We start from the raw sequence: 25,930 nt of genomic DNA, 5'->3' as shown, positions 1-25,930 counted from the left end.
ACAGACAGACAGATAGACAGGAAAGATGAAGAGAACCCCCAGGCAGTCTCACATCACCCCCAGAGGCCTCCAGTTGAATATCACAATTCACTCCTACAAACAAAAAATCATTAAAGATAATAGTTGCACAAATATTTCACTTCAAAGTGTATTTCTTTAGTCAAAAAGAAAAAAAAAAACCCTACCTTCTAAAATAATCAGAATGAAAATTCCATTCTGTACAAATCCCATTGTTCAAGCTCTACAGTCACTCTTGTAAGAGAGAAAGGTCACACAAAGGAAAAGTTCCTCTCCCAAGCTGTGTACACAAGGTTTTCCTGGATTTTATCCCCCTAGAGGGAGGAGTCCAATTTGCATGTCTTACTCTGTTAAGTGTGAGGAAGACCAACTGCCTCAAACTATGATGAATTCCTTCCATGAGCTGCAGAGAAAAGTTTTCTCCAGAATTGGGTCTAAAACCCTGGAGAAGTACAGTGATATCGAGAATCCAAATATCTTTGGTAAATTTCCTATGTCTTATCTTCCATCACTCTAAGTACTAAGGGAATGCTCATTAGACTTTTGTCCAGGGGTGGCTAGGTGGCACAGTGGATGGAGCACTGGCCTTGGAGTCAGGAGTACCTGGGTTCAAATCAGACCTCAGACACTTAATAATTGCCTAGCCATGTGGTCTTGGGCAAGCCACTTAACCCCATTGCCTTGAAAAATCTAAAAAAAGGAAGACTTTTGTATATACATCAGTATATTTTCCCAACTGAAACTAGTACTATTTCTAATTAAAAAGGTTCTGAGACTTTGTCATTTTTAATCTTTACCAGAGATTGAATCAATATTAAGAATTTTTTTTTTGGAGTGGGGAATTTCTGAGCAAGCTCCTTGGCAACTCTGCTTGCTTTATTGGTCTGTTATTTTGCTTATTCTCTTTGAAACTGTTTTTCAGTGGATTATTTACCCCAATCCCATTCATATTGGTAAGAGAGAGGTAAGAGAGACAGATATGAACACATACTTCAGAAATCAGGAGACACTGAAAATCAGGACTTGATTTATAGGGTTTTATAATTGTTTAGACTTAACAAAGACAGAAAAAAATGTTAATATGTAGATTACATTTAAAAATGTATCATGCATGCATTTTTCTCACATGAAATGTTGGTTGTTAAAAATTTACCAGCAAACCCAAGCTCATATTCTTCTTTGAGTGGAAGGAAATGAGGCAAAAAATGGACAGGGAATATATATAATAAAGCACCCTGAATCTCTCTAGAGACCTAGGAGCAAGCAAGTCTGCTGCCACCTACTATATTCAGCAGTGTCAGGAGAGAGAATATTTTTCTTTACTTATTGGAGGAAGGAAGGTAGATCTCATTTGGGACCATTAGAATACTGACAAAAATATAAATCATTCTCCAATCAGCCTTTGTGATTGTGGAATTTTGTATAAGGTAATGTATGAATTATATTAATCTGTCTCCAGGTTTCTTTTTTCTCTCTGATACAAGTCTTACATTTACCTTACCCTGTGTTTGCTACATAGTTGATGGGAAAAAAAGAAAAATTTAAAGCAGCTTATGGAATAAAGTTATTTCTGTTCCTTCAAAATATCTCTTGGCCTAACAAGCCTAGAAAGTCTCACTGATGTATATTATTTTCTCTTTATCTTTACAAATCTTTTCCCTTTCCCTAATTCCTAGGAAAAGTGATACCTTCCTTTAAAGTACTTCTCATCCCTTTGTAATCTGTTTTTTGATCTCAATCATTCATCTAACTCATTTCTCACACTATAACATTATTCTCTTCATATGACTACCAAACTTGTGTCTATTTGTACCACTACCATATTGAATGAGCCTTCATTTCTCCCTGTTACATCTAAGAGATAATATAAATTTTAATACTTGTTTTAAATTTTTTAATCTACCCTCCCCAAAATCTTTGCAATTTCATCATATGCTGGTATTCTCATTAAACTCTGTAGTCTACTTTCACTGGTTATCGGCCCCCCCACCCCCTCCAAATGACACTCATTTCCTGGTTTCCATCCTCTTACAAGGGCTCTCCCCTATTCCTAGAAAAATATTTCTCCTAATCTACAGGTCTTTAATTCCTTTAAATTTCTTCTTAAGTGCCTCCCTCTAAATGAAAGCTTTCTTGTTTTTCTTCATTTACTAGTATCCTTCATCCCAGAGTTACCTATCATTTGTATATACTTATTTATGCATATATTTCCCTATAAGAAAAGAGAAGCAATATGAAAGTAGGGATTGTTTCATTTTTTTGTCCATATTCCAAACTCCTAAATCTTGGTATATTGTAGTGATGCAGAGAATTATGAATATAGGAACAAATTTTGTAATCTTTTTTGATGCTAAATTTTGTTAAAGTGTAAAATTTTATCTTCTCCTGGGATGTAAATTGATTCCTATATTGTTTCATTGTAAAATGCAAAATTTGCATTTCCTCATTCTCAACCACTACCTTCCTACCTGTTTACTTGATTTTGGTGATGTAAGGGAGGAGGGATTTTCCCTTTGCCCTCAGTACCCAGATAATGGGCAAGACTATAAAAACCTGGTCTAACCTCCATTCCCACCTGGCTGCCCTACCTGGCCTAGACAGCTCTCCCTGGCTGTCTCTATATCTCAGGCAAACTCACCTAGCCTTTGGTTATTCATTGCTGTCCACAAAGTTCTGTCCCTTCTCCAGCAGGCTAAAAAGGTTTTGATATGTATACTTAGCAGCAATTGATAATAAATCCTGAGTGGTTTAGGAGGTGCTTGAATTCATTCACTATTCAAGGGCTCTCAGTCTCTATTGGAGACCCCACTTCTCATCCATTACATTTTGGCAGACAGATGCTGAATCTCTCTGTATCTGCCCGGTGGTCTATGAGGTGAGAGAAACTCTAAACTAGGCCACTTTTCCCAGATCAGGTCAAATTGAATTGTTAGGAAAGCCCTTCCCTTAAGCCCCACTTCTGCTCCTGGGAATTCTTGGGGAGGGGTACTGTGAGGTTGTCATAGAGCCAGACTTAGTTTTGGGTTTGACTAGCTGATAACCAGGGGCATTGGTATTGGAGTCATCCTTGGGCCCCTAGAATGGTCCACTGTGTTTGGACACAGCCCCTTAAAGGGTCTGCTGGGGGTGAGGACACTGACTGGTGGAGACATGCTCCAAGGTTTAAAGTTGGCTTCTCGTAACATTTTGAGTAGCATAATCTTGTCTTTGGCAATTCCAAGAGTGGGCTTGGAAGGACTTTTTCACTAGGAGTTTGGCATTTGAGAAGGAATGTGGCTGGTTACAGACTCCCTCTCTCCCTCCATCTCTGGAGGACAGTCTCTTGTCTGTGCTTCAGTCTGTGTTTCTGCCTGACTCTGGTAAACTGTCAGTCTCTCTGAAACACTCTCTCACTCTGCAGCATCCCACCCTCTCCAGATGGCTGCAGGTAGCTGGAGGGAAAGAGCTCTTATTTCTTAGGACCCAGAAGCTTAGGCTATGTCCCAGCTGAAATGCAAATCTACATTACTCATGGGTGAGAATTTCCAAAACTTGGTCTAGTGGAAAAGCTAGTATGCCTTCTCCCTGGGTTAGGGAAGAAGGGGAGGATGGGGTGACTAGTTTCTTCCCTAGACTTCCACCTCCCCCCATTCCCTCAAGGCTTTAACACTGGCAGAAGAGAGCCCCATCCTTGGAGGGGGGTGGAGGGAAGCAAGTAGAAGAATTTTAAGTGCTTTGTGGTCATTTGACTAAAAGAGCAAAATAAAAGGAAAGAAATGGGAACTGATAATATTCTATCTGGGACTGGGAAATCCAGATTCCATTTTAATTAAGCCCTGGATAATAATTAAGATATCTGTAACTGGGTAACTAGATTTGAACTGTGTAAAGTAACTTGAGAATGCGTTCAACTATATTAAGAAATTAACTACTGATAGGCTGTTTTAAAAACTTAAGTTATATATGCGGTTCTTCAAGAAATTCTAACATTCTAAAATTATTTTCTTATGATTGGTCTTAATCAGTATGATTCAAAATTAATTAATAATATAAATAAATGTATATGTGTGCAGGGTGTTGAGACCCTAACCCAAAATGACTACTCGGAGGCCTCTCAAAGTGGCAGCAAAGAGTTAAAATTTAATTCAATTCTTGCAAGAAGCAGCAGTTCCTAACCCTCTATGAGAGAAAGAGAGCAGGAAAAAGCTGAATTATAGAAGCTAAAGCAGGGTTAAAAAAAAACACAAAAACCACAACCCATTACCCCTCCTCTTTTCTTCAGACCCTTACAACAATTGGTCAAACCTTATGGTCAAAAGAGAAGGGAGGTGTACCTAAGTTTTCCCAGGCCAGTCTGTCTTTGTTTACACCTTATATGGTTAGGGTGACATAATTTTTCTAGTTGGAGATCCAGGTTCTCATGCTCACCTGATTCTTGAGAAATAGAAACTGAGGCCTATGGCTTAAACTAATTTAGCACTATATTTCTGAAAAGTCAGCATTGTTACCCCTCACATATGTGTATTTAAAAATATATTTTTTTAAAGAGTTTTAACAGTTTATTTACATTCTGATGAAAAAATCCAAATTATCTTCACAGATAAACATCCACAGTGTCTTTTAGTCCTTCTGTTATGAAATATCCAGCTCACTTTTTGCCAGCACCGACATTTGCCTTTGCAGTGCCCCTCACTTTCTTCATTCTGTTCTTGCGTCCCTTTCGCTGCTTTCTTGATGTCTTTTTCTTCTCATACAGACCATGCCTGGCAAGTCTGTGCTTCGGTTCATTTTTCTTTGCATAGTCAAGGGAATCATAAATCATGCCAAAGCCTGTTGTTTTGCCACCACCAAAATGGGTTCTGAATCCAAAGACAAAAATGACATCTGGAGTTGTCTTATACATCTTGGCCAGTTTTTCTCGGATTTCAGTCTTAGGTACTGAGGCCTTGCCAGGATGAAGGACATCTATAGCCATCTGTTTTCGCTGAAGAAGTCTGTTTGTCATGAACTTCCTTGTTCTGATGGTTACTGTGTCATTCCCTTTTGGAGGGCGGTTCCCGGCTAGTTTCAATATCGGAGCGGACAAGAGGCCTCCAGGAGACGGGCTGAAAGAAGAGTCGAGAGCGGAGCCAAAGGATGGCGCAGATGCGAGGTGAGTGGCATCTAGACCCAAAGGACACTCGCCATGGTGGCGGCTGGCTCCTCCAGCAGCAGGAGAGGGAAAAACTAAAAAATGTATTTTAAATCAAAGTTCTCTGTGTAGTTTTTTTCAGTCCGACCTTTCACATCTCTTCACTGGTCTGGAGAGCTGAGAAAATGTCTCTACACTTGAGATTTTGGTTAACTGACCAGAAATTTCCTAAAAATCTCACTACATAATTGGAAAAAATGTGTAACCTTTGATCAAAAAGAATTGTGCCTCTGTCTTTGTCTTTGTCTTTGTCTAAAACTCCTGTGTATGTGTAACTCAGATTTGAAATGATTCCTGATTGTTAAGACTGAGTTAAATGTCTATTCCTTTTATTGGGGGGTTTTGGATTAAATTGGTTTTTTTAATTAGCCTTTCTAATTGTTTTTTAAACTAGCCTTTTTATGGCTAATTTAAAATGAAGTAATTGGGGCATATAGGTAGCAATGGATAAAGCACCCACTGGTCCTGGAGTCAGGAGGACTGGAGTTCAAATCTGACCTCAGATACTTAAAAATCATCTACCTGTGTGACCTTGGGCAAGTCACTTAATCCTGTTGTCATAAAAACAAATTTTAAAATTTTAAATTAAATAATTGATAATGGAGTTAGGATTTTTAGTCTATCTCTTTATTAGGGAATTTTAATCCCATTTGAACTGAATTAGACATTGAAAAGACTATGTTTTTCCTTCAAATCAGGTTTAAATCAGAAAATAAACAAACTTACCAAAATAAGGTCAAGGGCACAGGTTGTAGGCATAAAGGGTGACACTATAGATAAATTAATTGACCAAGAAATACTCTGTCTATCAGATCTATGGAAAGGGGACAAATTTAAGCCCAAACAAGAAACAGAGTATGTCATAAGCTGCAAAATGAATTATTTTGCTTACATTAAATTAAAAAGGTTTTGCACTAATAAAATGAATGCTGCCAAAATTAGATGAAAAGCAGTAAGCTGGAAAGCAATATTCACAACTGATCAAGTTCTGATCAAGGTCACATTTCTAAAATATATAGAGACTGCATCAAATTTATTAGGTTACAAGTCATTCCCCAATTGATAAGGATATAGTTTATAAATGAATAAATTAAAGCTATATATATATCATATGAAAAATGCCCCAAATCATTATTGATTAGAGAGATGCAAATTAAGACAATTATGAAGTATTACCTCACACCTATCAGATTGACCAAGATGGCAAAAAGGGAAAATGATCTATGATGGAGAGGATGTGGGAGGATTGGGACATTAATGCATTGCTGGTGGAGTTGTGAACTCATCCATCCATTCTGGAGACCAATATGGAACTATTTCCAAAGAGCAATAAAACTGTTCATACCATTTGACCCAGCAATTCCAATTCTAGGTCTATATCCAGGAAAAAAAACACATAAAAAAATGGGAAAATTTCCACATGTTCCAAAATATTCAAAGTAGTTCTTTTTGTAGTGGCAAAGAATTGGAAATTGGGGGGATGCCCATCAATTGGGGAATGGTTGAACAAATCATGTTTCATGAATTTATGAAATTCTATTATTCCATAAGAAACCATAAATGAATGGACTCTAAAGAACTATGGAATGAATTACAGGATGTGATGCTGAGCAAAGGGAGCAGAATCAAGAGAACAATGTACACATCAACAACAATGTTGTGAGATGATCAACCTTGATGGTGGTATTCCTACTACTGTTTTATTATATGAGAATTAATAACTGTTGGGGGCGGGGGGAAGAGGCTTGGTGGTCGCTTAGCGGGGGAAACATAATCCCCTTATAAAGGAATGTTACAGAACTCGGCCCCTCATTGTTTAAGAGTTCATGGGAGGGAGGACAGAAGGGATAAAATAATCCCCTTATAAAGGAATGTTACAGAACTCGGCCCCTCATTGTTTAAGAGTTCATGGGAGGGAGGACAGGAGGGATAAAAGTGTCTGCTGAGAGGTGGGGAGGAAGCGGGAATGTGATCACAGAAGAATAAAGACTCATGACCCACCTCAGGCGCTCTGTCTGGTTCTTCCCCCATCAAAGAGTGGGGGCCGGAGGTACCCCGAAGACTCACCACGCGTTGGACTGGTGAGTAAGAGGACGGACTAGCATTAAGAAGCCGGCGTTGTAAATAAAAACCCGGCAAGTGGTGCCGAAACCCGGGACCTGATTTTGCTAGGGAAGGTCTGAATCCGCTGGTCGGATTCTCCAGACAGCCTCGGTCGTTTCTGACCGGGAGGAAGGAGAGGGCGTTTACTCTCAGATATTGCCTGAGGGACATATCCCTATTGTGTTGACTATGCTTTCTTTCTCTCCCCTTTCTCCTTCTGCTCTAATCACGCTCCTTGCCGTGCTGGCCTGTCTGATTGTGCCCTGCTGCCTCCTTCTCTTTTGCCGAACGGGAACTTTCCAGTTCTGCCACCTGTTAGGATTGCAGCCTCGGCTAGTAGACAGCATGGGGGGCCGGAATAGTATTCCCGCCTTTGAGCCGGAGGAAAAAGAGGCCGTTGCAGCGCAGCTTTATAAACTCTGCGCTAAGCATGGCTGTAAATTACCTATCAAGATGTGCCGTGCTTTTGTTGAGAAAATCTGGAACATCTGCCCTTGGGTGCAACATAGTGGGATCCAACCAGATAAATGGAAGGTGGTAGGGCAGCAGATGGCCTCCTATAATGACACCTGCCCGGGAAAACTGACCCCCAAGGATTTTACAGTGTATAAGATAGTGGATGCAGCCCTGCATCCCCAGAAGGTGACTTTGGCACAAACAATCAGCACTCAGGTGGGTAGCTCGTTGGCGGGATCGGATTCAGAGGGCTCAGAGGAAGAGGGAAGGCCACTCCCTCCCCTGTATCCGTGGGAGGAACTTAAAAGAAACAATGGGGGAACAAGGGGCCCCCAGGGAGAAGATTCAGGGCCGGAAGTTTTCGAGCGCGGGAAGGGAGGGGTGCAAACAGCCCTCAGGGGTGGCAGGAAGAGGAGCGTGAGTAGGTGGGACCGGGAGGCTGCTGACGAGGAGGGAGAAGTCCGCGCTGATTGGACAGCTGCCGCGCCCCAGGCTTGGCGGCCCAGCCAGGAAACAGAGGCAAAAAATCCCCCGTGTTCCTTGTCCGCCCTTCAGAGATCCCCTCAAGGGCTCCGCCCATCCGGCCTACTTGCCACCAGTGCCTCCATAGCAATAGAGAAAGGGGAGGAGGTGGACTGGGATGACTGGGGCCTCTACCCGGTATTTACGGACCCCCTTACCGGAGCCCGAGACTACCGCCCTGTCCCTTTTAAGATGCTTAAGGAACTTAAGGAGGCCGTGACTAAATACGGCCCAAACTCCCCTTATGTAAAAAGACTGATGCAAAACCTCTTTGCTACGCACCCTTGGACCCCTGCTGACTTTGACGAAATTGCAGCCGCGTGCCTGGATGCCTCCTTATATTTAGCTTTTAAGGCTCAGGCCCGCAGAGAGGCCTCTAAGCTGGCAAAATCCCGGGGTTATACTCCCCTGGATTTAGCCATTGACCTCCTGTGTGGAACTGGAGCCTATACTGACCCTGCTGTTCAGGCCCGGTATGGCCAGTTTGAGCTAGAGACTGTTAAAGAAACACATGTTGCAGCTTGGGATAAGATAGAAGAGCCAGAAAGATGGCTCCCTGTTTACAAGATAAGAGACCTTGATTAATGCCCAACCCTACGGGGTGAGAGGAATTTCTTCCTTTTTCAGGCCTTCTGATCATCGTAGGGATCCTTGGAGGTGCTCCATCTGAAGGAAATCCGACATGGGGAATACTCCGAGTTATTCCCTCTCCCCTTCCGGTAGCACGGAACTCCCCGATCTACCCTCGCCTGCTAGTGACCAATACATCGATGGGGCTCCCTTCTGCATATATGGACCCCGCTGAAGCACCGGCCCAGAACTCCTTCTGCTGGGACCTGAACAACTCCCTATGTTTCGACATCGGGGAAGAAAAGCGGTCCTGGAACTTCAACTCCACAGGGCAGAACGATTTTAACTATAGCACTGCCCCAACTGACCCCTGCGTCGGCCTTTTCCCGCAGACGACTGTCAGCCCAGCAGGGACAAAAAAGGGGACCCAGCTCCGAGGCCTTCTGGGTTGGCGACCCCTGGTGAATCAAACTCAACGGGACTTCACGATTCCTCGGTGGGGCCCCTCATGTGTGGCCACAGGGGAAGACATCGAGGATCCCATACCATGGAGGGATTGCCAGATGGCGGGAGGGTACCCCCTTGAGGGTGAACAAGGACGCTGATTCTGGGAATCACCCTACTTGTTGTCTGTTTCTGCCGCCTAGCTAACAGAGGGGCTATATGCTTCTTACTCAGAAAGCCTTCATGGCCATGGAGACGGGGGAGGATCCCCAAGTCTGGCTAGCCGCCATGCATGACATGTGACACCTAGGGGTAAGACGAGGTAAACCCCAAGACGGGCAACCTCTCCTAACCCAGCCACCTAAGACAGGCCCTGAGGGTGTCGGGCGCCTAGGGCGGGCAAGGACCTGGGTTGAAGGAGATGACCTAAGACAGGGTTCCTCGCCCCCGGCTATCAGAGGCCAGTAGAAATGACACCGCTTAAGGCTAACCTCAGCACCGCTTAAGGTCACACCAAGTGATAACCTTGTAAAACAGAAAGGGGGAGATGTTGGGGGGGGCGGGGGGAAGAGGCTTGGCAGTCGCTTAGCAGGGGAAACATAATCCCCTTATAAAGGAATGTTACAGAACTCGGGCCCTCATTGTTTAAGAGTTCATGGGAGGGAGGACAGAAGGGATAAAATAATCCCCTTATAAAGGAATGTTACAGAACTCGGCCCCTCATTGTTTAAGAGTTCATGGGAGGGAGGACAGGAGGGATAAAAGTGTCTGCTGAGAGGTGGGGAGGAAGCGGGAATGTGATCACAGAAGAATAAAGACTCATGACCCACCTCAGGCGCTCTGTCTGGTTCTTCCCCCATCAAAGAGTGGGGGCCGGAGGTACCCAGAAGACTCACCACGCGTTGGACTGGTGAGTAAGAGGACGGACTAGCATTAAGAAGCCGGCGTTGTAAATAAAAACCCGGCAAATAACACATGCTGGTAAATTTAAGGTCACCTAAGATGTTATAATGGTTTTAAAGAATTCTGAAATAAACGGTATATATTTATTTTAAACATGGCTAATAATCACAGAAAAATTGATTTTTAAAAAATCCAGTTCTAAATGTGAATTAAGATTATTGTATTTTTACATCTCAAATTCTGCTTATTGTAGTTCATTAACAGCAGTGTTCTTAGGTATATGAGCAACAATTGATTTATGATTTTTTCCTCTAGTTCTCTTTGTTGATACCTAATTATAGCCTGGCACACTTGGATTCCCTTAATATTCAAGTCACCTGAAGTTCTGATAATAGTTAATTGCTATATGACAATAAATTGATGATTGATCTGATTAATATTTAATCAGAGACTTTTGTTCTTTTTCTATTTTTTAATTGTTTTAAATTCATTAATCTATTCTTTCTCATTTTATTGATAGAAGCATCTAGAGATACACATTTATTTCTAATCACTGATTTTTCCATGTGCCAGAGATCTTGTCTGGCCAACACTGCAAGGATAAATTTCTAGAAATATCAAGAGACCTTGGATGAGGTGAAAGTTGAAGTGAAATTTCTTGAAATACTGTCTGCTTCTCACTGGATTTACTGTTTGTTGAATTAGAGACATTAGCTTGGAGGTATTTACAAACACTAGAGACTTTTCTAAGAATCTCTCAAGATGATTTAGGTGGACAACTGCTTTACCCCTTTATTTTAAGTATTTCATGTTCATTTCATGGTGGTTTCTATCTATTTATATAGGAAATCTGGAGGGTCTGGACATTTCTGACCTTTGCCATCTTATCAGAATTCTTAGGAATCTATATATCTTCTCTTCTGGACAAATAATAGGGGATAACAGTGGTCTCATTCTATTCATAATTATACAATGCAGGAAGACTGATCATTGTCTATTTGTGGAAGTATATTTTTCCCTCTGGTACAGAACTTGGCTTTCATTGACCTGTGCTTTCCCAAAAGGCTTTCTTAAAAGTATAATTCAAAATGTTTTATAAAACAAAGGAGCATGATTTACATGATTTCTCTTCCCAGAACTGTGTTAGGTATTTTGTGGTCAGAAGCAAAGCAGAAGTCTCAGTGCCTCTTTTCCTTTTCCAAATAATATTTTCATTTTCTTTGATAATGATTAGAATTGCTTTAAATAGTTAATGAAGAAAGCTACATCCATAATTGATCAGAACAATCCCTGTCATGATTCTGTTTGAATTATTTTTGTTATAAATTTGTTCACCTTTTATAAATTTGCAACTTGCCTACCTTAACCTTCGGATTATCATGTCTGATAATCCTTGCCATGGATCTGATATAGTTTGGTGCTCACATGATGACCTGGAATTCAAATAGGAAAAGGACTTCAAGAAGACTCACAACTCAGAGTTATAGGTGTGGGAGAAAAAAATTAATACATAGATATGAAGTTATTGCATATAGTCTTTATCCCTAGGGGATAAGCAACTAGCCGGGGAAAAGTCAGGGCTTAGATAGGGGGTACAGGGAATGACCTTCATCCTGGGAAAGGAGTAAGAATAAGCACAAGCATAATATAAAATATTTAGTCAGATGTTCAGGGATACCAAAGAGTGAACAGTTTGTTATCAGAAGATACTTGGTTGGATTCTAGTCTCTAACTCCTTGTCCTTATAGAATCTTTCTCAGTGGCTGCTGTATCTAGGTGGGGCACCCATAGAACTATTATCAGTTGAAGGTATGGGGCAGCTAGGTGGCATGGTGGATAAAGCACCGGCCCTGGAGTCAGGACTACCTGGGTTCAAATCCGGGCTCAGATACTTAATAATTACCTAGCTGTGTGGCCTTGGGCAAGCCACTTAACCCTGTTTGCCTTGCAAAAACCTAAAAAAAATCAGTTCAAGGTATTGTCCAAAAAGGCAGTTGGGCATGATTCATTATATACCAGTTTACTTAATGCATGCTGATGCAAAAACTTTAAATAAAATATCACCACCATTATAAATGGGTGGGATTTATTTCAGAAATGTAAGGATAATACAATATTAGGAAAACAGCAAAATTGAACATATCAGTAATAAATTTAACAAATCAATCGATGATAAAATACAGTGCACATTCCTATTAAATACACTAGAGAGAATAGGAATTAATGAATTTTTCCTTAAAATCATAAGGAGCCTTAGCCAAAATAATAGAAGATATAGACGAATTAAGTATTATAGAAAGATAAATACATGTGCATTTTTGGTGGAGCCATGAATATGTAACAAAAATAGAAATGCATGGCTAAAAGTCCATTGAGGCAACTAGTAGAACTGTGGGCATGGAACCCAGAAGGGCTGATTTCATGAATTCAAATCCTGTCTCAGATACTTGTAAGCTGTGTGAACTTGAGCAGGTCACTTAACTTTCTTTGTCTTAATTCCTCATTTGAAGAATGGGCTCAAGAAAGAAATAGCAAATCACTTTCTTCTGCCAAGAAAACATTCTAAGAGCCATCAGAGTCAAATACCACTGAAAAATGACTTAGCAAACTTAAAATGAGATTCTACCACTAGGTTTATTTCTTTTTTTAAAATTTTTATTAAAGATATTATTTGAGTTTTACAGTTTTCCCACAATCTTGCTTCCCTCCCCCCACCCTCACCCCACAGATAGCACTCCATCAGGCTTTACTTTGTTTCCTCAATGCAAATTGGGTGTGATGAGACAGATGAGAGAGAAATCATATCCTTAAAGAGAACAGAATTCTCAGAGGTAACCAGATCAAACCATAAGACATCTGGGTTTTTTTTTTCTGATTTTAAAGGGAATAGTCCTTGTACTTTGTTCATACTCCACAGCTCCTTATCTGGATACAGATGGTACTCTCCTTAGCAGACAGCCAAAAATTGTTCCCCATTGTTGAGCTGATGGAATGAGCAAGTCCTTCAAGGTTGAACATCACTCCCACATTGCTGTTAGGGTGTACAGTGTTTTTCTGGTTCTGCTCATCTCACTCAGCATCAGTTCATGCAAATCCCTCTAGGTTTCCCTGAAATCCCGTCCCTCCTGGTTTCTAATAGAACAATAGTGTTCCATTACATACATATACCACAGTTTGGTAAACCATTCCCCAATTGAAGGACATTTACTGGATTTCCAATTCTTTGCCACCACAAACAGGGCTGCTATAAATATTTTTGTACAAGTAATGTTTTTACCCTTTTTCCTCATCTCTTCAGAGTATAGACCCAGTAGTGGTATTGCTGGGTCAAAGGGTATGCACATTTTTGTTGCCCTTTGGGCATAGTTCCAAATAGCTCTCCAGAAGGGTTTGATGAGTTCACAGCTCCAACAACAGTGTAATGGTGTCCCAGATTTCCCACATCCCTTCCAACAATGATCATTATCCTTCCTGGTCATAGTGGCCAATCTGAGAGGTGTGAGGTGGTACCTCAGCGAAGCTTTAATTTGCATTTCGTAATAATTAATGATTTAGAGCATTTTTTCATATGGCTATGGATTGCTTTGATCTCCTCATCTGTAAATTGCCTTTGCATATCCTTTGACCATTTGTCAATTGGGGAATGGCTTTTTGTGTTAAAAATATGACTCAGTTCTCTGTATATTTTAGAAATGAGTCCTTTGCGAGAATCATTAGTTTTAAAGATTGTTTACCAATTTACTATTTTTCTTTTGATCTTGATTACATTGGTTTTATCTGTGCAAAAACTTTTTAATTTAATGTAATCAAAATCATCTAATTGGTTTTTAGTGATGTTCTCCAACTCTTCCTTAGTCATATACTGTTCCCCTTTCCATAGATCTGACAGGTAGACTAGTCCTTGATCTTCTAATTTGCTTATAGTATTGTTTTTTATGTCTATGTCCTGTAACCATTTGGATCTTATCTTGGTAAAGGGTATGAGGTGTTGGTCTAATCAAAGTTTCTTCCATACTAACTTCCAATTATCCCAGCAGTTTTTATCAAAGAGGGAGTTTTTATCCCAGTGGTCTGACTCTTTGGGTTTATCAAACAGCAGATTACTATAATCCTCTCCTGCTTTTACACCTAGTCTATTCCACTGGTCCACCACTCTATTTCTTAGCCAATACCAAACAGTTTTGATGACTGATGCTTTATAATATAATTTTAGATCGAGTAATGCTAAGCCACTTTCATTTGCATTTTTTTTTTCATTAAGCTCCTGGCAATTCTTGAGCTTTTATTTCTCCATATGAATTTACTTATAATTTTTTCTAGCTCATTAAAGTAATTTTTTGGAATTTTGATTGGTAGGGCACTAAACAGATAGTTTAGTTTTGGTAGAATTGTCATTTTTATTATATTAGCTCTACCTATCCATGAGCAGTTGATATGTGCCCAGTTACTTAAATCTGATTTAATTTGTGTGAGAAGTGTTTTATAATTGTTTTCAAAAAGATTCTGAGTCTGTCTTGGCAAATAGACTCCCAAGTATTTTACACTGTCTGAGGTTACTTTGAATGGAATTTCTCTTTCTAGCTCTTCCTGCTGTTTCTTGCTAGTCATATATAGGAAAGTTGAGGATTTATGGGGGTTTATTTTATAACCTGCAACTTTGCTAAAATTGCTTGTTGTTTCCAGGAGTTTTTTAGATGATTTCTTGGGATTCTCTAGGTAGACCATCATGTCATCTGTGAATAGTGGGAGTTTTGTCTCTTCATTCCCAATTCTAATTCCTTTAACTTCTTTTTCTTCTCTAATTGCTGATGCTGACATTTCTAATATGATATTGAATAGTAGTGGTGATAATGGGCACCCTTGTTTAACCCCTGATCTTATTGGGAATGCCTCTAGCCTCTCTCCATTGAGTATAATGCTTGTTGATGGTTTCAGATGGATACTGCTAATTATTTAAAGGAACAGTCCATTTATTCCTACACTCTCTAGTGTTTTTAATAGGAATGGATGCTGTATTTTGTCAAAAGCTTTTTCAGCATCTATTCATATGATCATATGGTTTCTGATAGGTTTGTTATTGCTATAATTGAGTATACTAACAGTTTTCCTAATATTTACCAACCCTGCATTCCTGGAATAAATCCTACTTGATCATAATGTATTATGCTAGTGATGACTTGTTGTAGTTGTTTTGATAAGATTTTATTTAGGATTTTTGCATCTATATTCATCAGGAAAATAGGTCTATAATTTTCTTTCTCTGTTTTAAGTCTTCCTGGTTTAGGTAGCAGTACCACATTGGTTTCATAGAATTAGGCAGAGTTCCATCTTTCCCTATTTTTCCAAAGAGTTTATATAGGATTGGAACCAATTGTTCCTTAAATGTTTGATAGAATTCACTTGTGAATCCATCAAGCCCTGGAGATTTTTTTTTTAGGGAGTTCACTAATGGCTTGTTGAATTTCTTTTTCTGAGATAGGGTTGTTCAGGTATTTAATCTCTTCTTCATTTAACCTGGGCAACTTATATTTTTGTAAATATTCATCCATTTCACTTAGATTATCAAATTTATTGGCATAAAGTTGGGCAAAATAATTTCAAATTACTACTTTAATTTCCTCCTCAGTGGTGGTGAGTTCACCTTTTTCATTTATAATACTAGCCATTTGCTTTTCTTCTTTCTTTTTTTTTAATCAAATTGACCAGAGGTTTATCAATTTTATTGGGTTTTTCATAATACCAACTTTTGGTTTTATTTATTATTTCAATAGTTTTTTTGCTTTCAATTTTATTAATTTCTCCTTTGATTTGTAAAATTTCTAATTTGATATTTGTTTGAGGATTTTTGATTTGTTCTTTCTCTAATTTTTTTAGTTGCTTGTTTAGTTCATTGATTTCATCATTCTCCAATTTATCCCTATAAGCATTTAGAGCTATAATATATCCCCTGAGAGTTGCTTTGAATGAATGCCATAGGTTTTGCTATGTTGTTCCATTATTATCATTATCTAGGATAAAATGGTTAATTCTTTCTATAATTTGTTTTTTAGTCAACTCATTTTTCAAGATGAGGTTATTCAGTTTCCGATTTGCTCTGGGTCTATATCTCCTTGGGCCAGTATTGCATAAGACTTTTATGGCATTGTGATCTGAGAAAGATGTATTCACTATTTTTGCCTTTCTGCAGTTGATCATTAGGTTTTTATGTCCAAGTACATGGTCAATTTTTGTATAAGTTCCATGTACTGCAGAGAAAAAGGTATATTCCTTCCTATCCCCATTCAGTTTCCTCCATAAGTCTACCATATCTAATTTTTCTAACAATCTATTTACCTCCCTAATTTCTTTCTTGTTTGTTTTATGATTTGATTTATCTAGATCTGATAGCAGGAGGTTGAGGTCTCCTACTAATAGAGTTTTGCTGTCTATGTCTTCCTGTAATTCTTTCAGCTTCTCCTCTAAGAATTTGGGTGCTGTCCCACTGGGTGCATATATATTCAATATTGAAATGACTTTATTGTCTATAGTACCTTTTAGGAGGATAAAATTTCCTTCCTTATCTCTTTTAACGCTATCTATTTTTGCTGCTGCTTTGTCTGAGATAAGGATTGCTACCCCTGCTTTTTTTACTTCAGCTGAAGCAAAATATATTTTGCTCCAACCTTTTACCTTTACTCTATATGTATCTCTCTGCATCAAATGAGTTTCTTGTTAGCAGCATATTGTAGGATTCTGGTTTTTAATCCACTCTGCTATTTGCTTATGTTTTACGGGAGAGTTCATCCCATTCACATTCAAGGTTATGATTACTACTTCTTTATTGCACTCTGTGCTATCTTCCCTCTGTTTGTATTTTTCCCCCTTTCCCCCCTTTTATCCATATTCCCCAGTATTTTGTTTTTGAATACCACTCCCTTCAGTGTGTTTGCCCTCCTATATCACACCCTCCCCTTTCTTTCCCCTTTCCTTGTTCCCTTCCCTTCCTTTTGTTATTTCCCCTTATTTCCTCCACTCCCCTTCCCTTCCTCTGTCCCCTCTCCCCTTTTCCCCTTTTACTTCTTGAAAGGTTAGATGTTTTATAAGTTAACTGAGTGTATGTAGGTTGACTTTAAGCCAAGTCTGATGAGAAGAAGATTCAGGTGTTTCTCCTCTACTCCCTTTCCCCCATCTATTACCATAGGTTTTTTTGTACCTCTTAGTTTAATGAGATTTGTCCCATTCAATCCCCTTTCTCCTCCTGTCTCTTTCCTGTCCCCCTTCTTAGGGAGGTAGTGTATTTTTTTAGATCATTCTAAGTCATAGAAAATTCTGAGTGTCTGTACCTTCTAGTTCAATATATTCTGTTGAATAGAGTCCAAATTCCTGAGAGTTATGAGAGTCTTTATCCCCAGTGGAGTTAAAGCCAGTTACATCCCATTAGATATCTGTCTCATATAGGTCATGGATGTCCATCATTTCTGGCTAGGTATATTTTCCCTGTTAGAGTTACATTTCTCAGGATTTATGAGAGTCTCTACCCCCCACCCCCACCCTAAGCTGGGCTATAGCCAGTTTCAACTTGCTGGATTGCATTTTTTTTTCTTTTACTGCCCCCCCCCCTTTTTTTTACCTTTTTATGTGTCTCTTGAACCTCCTGTTTGATATCCAAATTTTCTGTTTACCTCTGGTCTTTTCATCAGAAATTTTTGGAATTCTTCCATTTCGTTAAATGTTCATCTTTTTCCCTGGAAGTGAAGGCTCAGCTTTGCAGGAAAGTAGATTCTTGGCTGCATTCCAAGCTCCTGTGCTGTTTGACATATCTTGTTCCAGGCCCTTCGATCCCTTAGAGTTGATGCTGCCAGGTCCTGCATGATCCTTACTGTGGCTCCTTGATATTTAAATTGTTTCTTTCTGGCTGCTTGCAGGATTTTCTCTTTTATCTGATAGTTCTGGAGTTTGGCCACAACATTCCTTGGTGTTTTCCTTTTAGGATCTTTTTCTGGTGGGGATCGATGTACTCTTTCAATAACTACTTTGCCCTCTGATTCCATGATGTCAGGGCAGTTTTCCATCACTAGATCCTGTAATATTAAGTCCAGCCCTTTTTTCTCTTCAATGTTTTCAGGAAGTCCTATAACTTTCAGGTTTCCCCTCCTCGATCTATTCTCGAGGTCAGTGGTTTTGTTGATGAGATATTTCACATTTGCTTCTATTTTTTCTATTTTTTGATTTTGTTTAACTGACTCTTGCTGTCTCGTGGAGTCATTGGTTTCTGTAGACTCCATTATTTTGGGGGGAGATGACTTTTCTTCATTAACCTTTTCTAATTGGTCAATTCTACTTTTGAACGAGCTTTCCATTTGGCCAATTGAGGTTTTGAGAGAATTAATTTCTTTTTGCATTTGCTCATTTGAGGATCTGAGAGAATTGTTCTCATTTTGTAATTGTCCAATTCTACTTTCTAAGGTTTTGTTTTCTTGTTGCAAGGTATTAATTGTCTCCCCCAAATTTTCCAGTTGATTTTTAAACTCCTTCCTTATTTCTTCAAGGAAGCCTTTAAGTGCTGGAGACCAGATTGTATTCTCCTCAGATGTTCCAGGTCTCTCTGGGTTGGGGTCTTTCCCTTCCAGGAATTTTTCTATGGATCCATTTTTCCACTGACCCTTCTTCATTATGCTAAGACCTTGAGTTGGGTGGGGCTGGTTCACCTGGGCTTGGGATCTCTAAAGGCTTTACTGAGTGCAGTTTCTCTGGCTGGACAGTAGGAGGTGCTGGTTGCCCTCCCTGGGGTGTCTGTGACCTTGGTTGTGAGGCCTTCTCCCTTTGCTTGAGGGAGGTAATTGGAGCTATTGAATTCTTTTGCCTTCAATCAATGGTGGGCTTTACCCTGGCCTGAGGTGATTCCTCAGCTGTGCTGGTTCTTTTGCTCACACACCTGGGCCTGAGGCAGAAATAATTTGTATTTGTTTGGGAGGAGGCCTCAGTGCAATGGAGGCATGGGCTCAGAATTTCTCAGACTGAGGAGCCCAGGGATGGTGTCCATAGCTGTCCTGCACCAGACCTCTCCCAGCAGCTCCTTCCCCAAGCTCCAGGGGGACAGCACCAACACCAGCGCCTCTGCTTCCCCGCGGACCCAAGCCCCCTTTCGTCCAGCCCCACCGCTGATCCAGCAGGTCCAGCTTTCGGGCCCTCAGACTCCCGGTTCCTATTCAGCTGTTGGTCTGGCTGATCTTCCCTGGTAGCTCATACTCACCTGCTGGTACTCAGCCAAGGCTGCTGCAGAGACAAATCCTGAGGCAGATTTTCCTCTCCTGGCTTTTCTTTCTGGGTTTCCTGGTTCGGATTTCTTTTAAGAGGTTTGTACCATGTGATAGATGGGGAAGAGATCAGGAGACTTTAGAACTGTGCCTGTCTTCTGTCCACCATCTTGGCTGGAAGTCTGCACTAGGTTTATTTGAAGAATGTTACTGATCAGAAAAAATTTCCTTAAATACTAAAGTATTTATAGGAGCATGCTGCAAAGGATTTGGAAACATAGTAGGTTCTTTTCAAATGGGAGAGAAGTAGAAATACTAAATATATTGTGATACAAATCTTAGGGAACAATGTGTACTCTATATGAAAAATAAATCTGCTGGAATGAGAGAAGAATTGACTCCTACAAAGACTTATTCTCCCTTTGTAATGTATTTCTAGTCTATCTCTACTCTGTGAAGACCAACAACACTCCACATTCCTCATAAATGTAAAAAATGATATATGCAATGAAGACAGAGAAATATGGAAAAATTTGCATGAGAAAATGTAGATTGAAATTCAAATGATCAAGGAAGCAGTAACCACAATACCTATAAAGTAAATGAAAGAACAATTCACATAAAACCATAAAAATTTGTATGAGAAAAGTACAAAGAACGAGCATGATCCCAAGGAGCACTTCCTATCCCAAAACTCTGAAGAGGTGGAAATTTCATGAGTGTAAAATATCACATATATTTTCAGACTTATTTCCTATATTGATTATTTTTGATGATTTTTCCCTTCCTTTCTTCTTTAAAAATACTATGTTTTGTGGTAATGGTTCTGTAAGAATTGGAAGGAAATAGAGACTGGGAGAAATTCTGAAGATGAAACATTGCAATTTAAGTTGATTTTTTTAAAGAAAGACAAAAATGTGTCCACTTACTTCCTCCCCATGCCTCTTCTTGGTGTTAGGTATGAGATTTAAAAAAATTCTCTTAAATTCTCTTGAGATACCAGAGAAAGGTTCTACCTGTGAATTTCACATCTTTCAGAGACTTAGACTTGCCTTGTTTATTTTGTTTTCTCAGGTTAATTAAAATCTTTATTTGTGTTATGTTGCTTCTATTTTGTCTATTTGACTGACTGCTTCAGTTGGAAAACTGAATTTTTGTTTTTTATTATCTCTATAAAATATTTTGAAATGGTTTATCTGTTTAAGTAAGCATGACTTCAGTTTTAGGTGTATGCTCTGTAAGAATCTGCCTGAAATTTGTATCCATTTTTATAGCAAGTATTGTGTTTGTTATTTATGTTTCCTTCCCTTATGGTGTGTCTCTGACATTTTTATCTGTCTTTTATTAACTCTCTCCAGAACAGTTGAACCTTCACAGATGCAGGGGAAACAAAATGTCTATAACTTCTTTTCTGTGTCTTTTCTCTGTAGCTTTGTAATATATTTAACAAGTAAAGGAATTTTAGGATCTGTATGATTTCATATACTCTCTAGGCTCAAATGGTGTGAAAGAAAATTGATATAAGGCAGGGGAGGGAAGGGTGGCCATTAGATTTCTTTAATTTTTTTCATATATATGCACATGTATATTTTCGAGTTGCATAATTCCCTTCCCAACCCCCTTCCCTCAGAGGCAGTCAAGTTAGCATTGTATATACATATTTTTGATAACATGTTTACAGATTAGTCATTTTCGATTTGTGGAATTAGGATTAAGGGGAAAAGATACATAAGAGATAATTATTGTAATGTGTTCATCAGATTCTGAAACATTGTTTTTTTGGGTTTTTTGTTTTGTTTTTCTTCCTCTGGATTCGGATAACATTGTCCATAGCTGGTCTAAAATGGTTGTCCTAGGTCTTTGAACTGCTGGAAGGAGTTGCTTCCATCAAGGTTGATCATTTCACAATGTTGTTGCTAATGTGTACATCGTTCTCCTGGTTCTACTCCCTTCTCTCAGCATCAGACCCTGTAACTTATTCCATGCTTCTTTTATGGTTTCTTATAGAACAATAATATTCCATAGTATTCATGTACCACAACTTGTTTAGCCATTCTCCAATTGATGGGCAAGGCCATTAGATTTTAATATGATTTGCTTTTGGAGACTATGTATATCTGCAAAGTTGAGAAAATATTCTTTCATTTCCAGAATGTGTGATAAAATGAGTAAACATTTGCTCTATTTTATCTCTGCTTAGGTATCAATGACAAATTATCTTGGAATTTTATCTGAACAAATCTTTTTCTGTAACTAGGTTGTTCTGAATAGTCTGTAAACATCCATTCTTTTAAGTACAGTCAACTTAAACAGTGTATGACTGAGTCAAATCACATTTTAAATTTCCAGATTATCTGTTTTTAAGCTTAATTTAACAGTTATTAATTTTTTCAGCCTGAATTTGGCCATTCAGAGTAAGAAAAAGTAGAAAATAGAAGTGCAAGGTAAGTGAATGAGTGTGTATGTTTATATGTGTGTGTGTGTTTGTGTGTGTGTGTGTGTGTGTATGTTACTCATCTACTTATGACACAGTGGATAGAGTACTGGCCTTGGAGTGAGGAGCATAGGAGTTCAAGTCCAGCCTCAGACACTTAGTAGTTGTGTGATCTTGGGCAAGACATTTCACCCTGATTGCCTCACATCCAGCACCAACTCCAGTCATACTGATTGATATCTGGCCACTAGACCCAGATGGCTTTGGAGAAGAAAGTGAGATGGGTGACTAAGCACAGCATCCCCCCTTCACTCAAATACAATTCATGTGCTTGTCATGGAATCATCTTCCTGATGTCTTGGTTTTCTTCGAGAATGAAGGAAATATTATTAGAAAGAGCTTAGGTTAGATGTGTCTATATAGTTAAGTGTATTCATATGATTTGGCTGCATATGACTCACAGAAAGGCTTTTCTTTTTTTCAGCTTAAGCTTTATTGTAGTGAATTCAAATTTTAAAAGTGCAAGTCTATGGCATTTTCATATCTTGGAAGGGCAATATTACATTTATATAGAGATTTATATATATACACATATATAAATAAATACACACAACCAAGTATTTATAAGCAATATGTAAAATTGCATAAGCATTATGAATATGTGAAAGACAATAAAGACTATTAAATTATGCAACTAACCAAAAAGAGAAAATAAAACTTGTGAGAATCTCATTTTCGATAGTATATACAAAAACATTAGAAATGAGTGGCAGAATGAAGAGATGATCTTTCCTAGAAGGTCTGCTAATAAGTGGATCTCACAATAAACTGATTTATAGACATTATACTACATTTTTTTTTCTTTTGTGAAGATCTTTAAGAAAATGAACTTAGTATTTTAGATCAAGTATTCGTGAAAAAAGTAAGCATTTTTTAAAAAATATCTGTGAACTAGATTTAACTTTCCAAGTAGACAAAGTTCACAATATTCTGTAAAAAATACTTGTATGGGGCAGCTGGGTGGCACAGTGGATAGAGTCCTGGTCCAGGAGGACCCAAGTTCAAATGTGTCCTCAGACATTTAATAATTACCTATTGTGTGCTGGTTAAACCTACCTACTTGATTCAGTTCAGCTGTAGTCAAGTTCTCAGGCTAATATTGAAGAAGCAGAAGGCAAAGATAGCAAGTTCTCCATTTATTTAGCAGCATGCAAGAGCTTAAATACGCTTTTTACTTCATAGTTTCTTCCTATGCACATGACATTCCGCTAAGTAGCCAGTCAAACAATGCTTCCAAGCTCTTGAACAGCAGATGATCAGTGAGTTTAAATGTTAGTTTCTCAGACTTAGAGCTCTCACACAATGTTCCAGGAACTGCCAAAACATGAGGAACAGATAAGAAGATCCAGTGAGCCGACCCAGGTAAGTAGGGCAAAAGGACCTTTTAGGTCATTACCAGTCACATGATAGCATTCCTGTGACTCTCAACAATCTCTTACAATTACTTAGCTGTGTGACCTTGGCCAAGTCACTTAACCTCATTGACTTGCAAAAAAGATAAAAAAAATGCTTCCTATAAAGATTTATACAATTTTTGAAGACAGATTCTTATAGAATATAGAGAATTATTATGCTTACTTAGAGAAGGCACAGAAAAGAAATCGGGACATGATGAATAGTTTTAGAGACCAATGTGAATATAATTATATGATAAATTGATGCTGGAAAACTGATGCTGGAAAAAGCTGAGACTGGTTTATCAGGAGTTTTAGTATGTGTAGCATGTACTATAAAGCATATGAATATTTCTGAGATCACAAATAATATTAACGTTGGCAACATCAGCAACAACAAGTCAAAAAAATTTAAAAAACATTTTAAATTCAGCAAGAGGAATCTTCTTGACAATATACCTGGTACTTTATATACTTTATCACTTCACTATCCCATGTAATAGTGTAGTTGACTTTAAACTTGGACCTTCTTAGGTTTTTTCCTTTTAGATGTATAGCAAAGTTATCATGAAAATTTATTTTTTTCCCTTAAGTCACAGCTTAACTGGGATTCTTTATAGTACTTCCAATATAGAATGGAGTGCTTGAAAGTGTCTATTATTATTTGTGCAACAATTAAAATGTATTTTATTTGCCTGTGTATCAAATGGGAGATTGGGGGAGGGCCAGTGCATTTTTAATGCATTTTTTTTCCCTCAACTGTGAAAAGTTAAAAATCTTTCCTTTTATGACTGGATCCTTTGTTAATTCTGTTTAGCTTGGTTTTAGGGTTTCCTTTTGGTTGGCAATAAATGATTTTGATAAATAGATTTTAAAGTACAGAGTAACAACTTCCTCAAATGTGATGCAGAGGCAACAACTCTGTGTCTTCAAAATTCAACTGTTCCAATCTTGCCAACATGAAAAGGTTCCACAAAATCCCGTTATCTGTTGGGACAGTGCAAAGTACTTAACAGCTTCCTTTTCTTAGTAAAAATGACCTGCCCTTCTCAGAATTTCCTTTGACTTCTTTTGAAGCCTTTTATGATGTAATTTCCCTATCTTGAAAGCACTCTTGGCTTCATCTAATTTTAATTTTCAGGTATGTTGTGCCCTTATGCTTTTTCTAGAAGAAAAAAGTTGATGATTTTGATTTGAGCACTGATGACTTCAGTTTTTAATCTTATTTCCTGGAGGCCACAGGGTTCCCCTACAATTTCTTTGGCCAGCATGTTCTTTTAATTGTCAGTTTTCCAATTTGGAACTATGAAACCATACCTATTCTTTGCACTATCAATTCCACTACTGGGTCTTTCTTCCAAAAGAGATGAAAAGCAAAGAGGGAAAGGACTTGTATGTACAAGGATATTTATAACAGTTCTTTTTTGTGACAAGGAAATGGAAATTGAGGGAATGCCTAACAGTTGGAGAATGACTGAACAAATTGTGCTACGTGATCCATGATAGATTGTTATATTCTATAAGAAATTTTGAGCAGTATGGTCTCAGAAAAACCCCGAAAGACTTATATGAGTGAAGCTAAGTGAAAAGTACTGTGCAAAAAAGTAACAGCAATATTGTAGGATGATTAGCTGTGAATGACATAGCTTTTCTTAGTAATACTGAGACTGAAGACAACTCTGAAGGTCTGTGATGAAGAATGCTATCCATCCCTAGTAAAATGATGGTGTCTTGATACAAATTGAAGCATAATTTTTAAATACTTAATTTTTATTGAGATTTCCTTTTAGATGGAGAGGAGTCTATAATTCTTTTCATAGAAAGAGTATTATAGAAATGTTTTGCATGACTACCCATTTATAACCTGTATCAAATTTCTTGCTTTCTCTTTGTGAGTTGGAGGTAGGAGGGAATGTGGAGCTCAAAGTTTTAAAAATAAATGTTAAAAATTGCTTTTACCTGTAATGGGGAAAAAATAAAACACTAAATAAATAATTGCCAGCCCTCATTATGACTTTTTACTATACTATGGCCAATATGTACTTTTTTATTCAGAATAAAATTCAGTTTCAAGATTCAGGGTATCCTGAACTCTCAGATAGTCATTCCTTTTATCCAGGCATCAGTTCTATAGGAGTTATTGGTTAATCTTTTTCTCAATAAAATTTGATGTATTCATTTTATGGAAGTGGGTTTTTTTTTCAGAATAAAAAATTGAAACTGGAGAATGTTAATGTGAAATTGGAGAAAGAATAGCTTAAAGTATAACCAGAAATGGACATCTATACTGTAGTGTGCTGGAAGTGGTTTCAGTCAACTAGGTAGAGCCCATTTAAAAAATTTTCATTGTGAGTTCTTATGTCTCAGTAATACTTCTCTCTTCTTAACTTCCTTACCTAGTAACACACTTCTGAATACATCCAACTCTAACAGTGCAAATAATAAGGCTAGGATGGATGGTAGTCTAGTCTTGGAATCAAGACCTGCATTTAAATACAGTCACACATACTAACTGCAAGATGATCAGTCACTAACCTATGTTTGTTTTAGTTTCTTCAACTAAAAATTGGAAGCATCTACTTTCTCAGGATTGGACAAAGGGAAGCTAATGACTCTATGT

General features: G+C 38.4%; 2 pseudogenes; both read right to left on the bottom strand.

Moving 5' to 3' along the window:
* The window catches only part of LOC141504421 (glycogenin-1-like), a 62,075-nt pseudogene that overhangs the window by 27,525 nt on the left and 8,620 nt on the right, over positions 1-25,930 (bottom strand).
* The window catches only part of LOC141506816 (small ribosomal subunit protein eS24 pseudogene), a 29,895-nt pseudogene continuing 8,508 nt past the window's right edge, over positions 4,544-25,930 (bottom strand).

This window comes from Macrotis lagotis, chromosome 1 (genome assembly GCF_037893015.1).
Source record: "Macrotis lagotis isolate mMagLag1 chromosome 1, bilby.v1.9.chrom.fasta, whole genome shotgun sequence".
NCBI lineage: Eukaryota > Metazoa > Chordata > Mammalia > Peramelemorphia > Peramelidae > Macrotis > Macrotis lagotis.
This window is presented reverse-complemented; position numbering and strand designations above follow the sequence as displayed.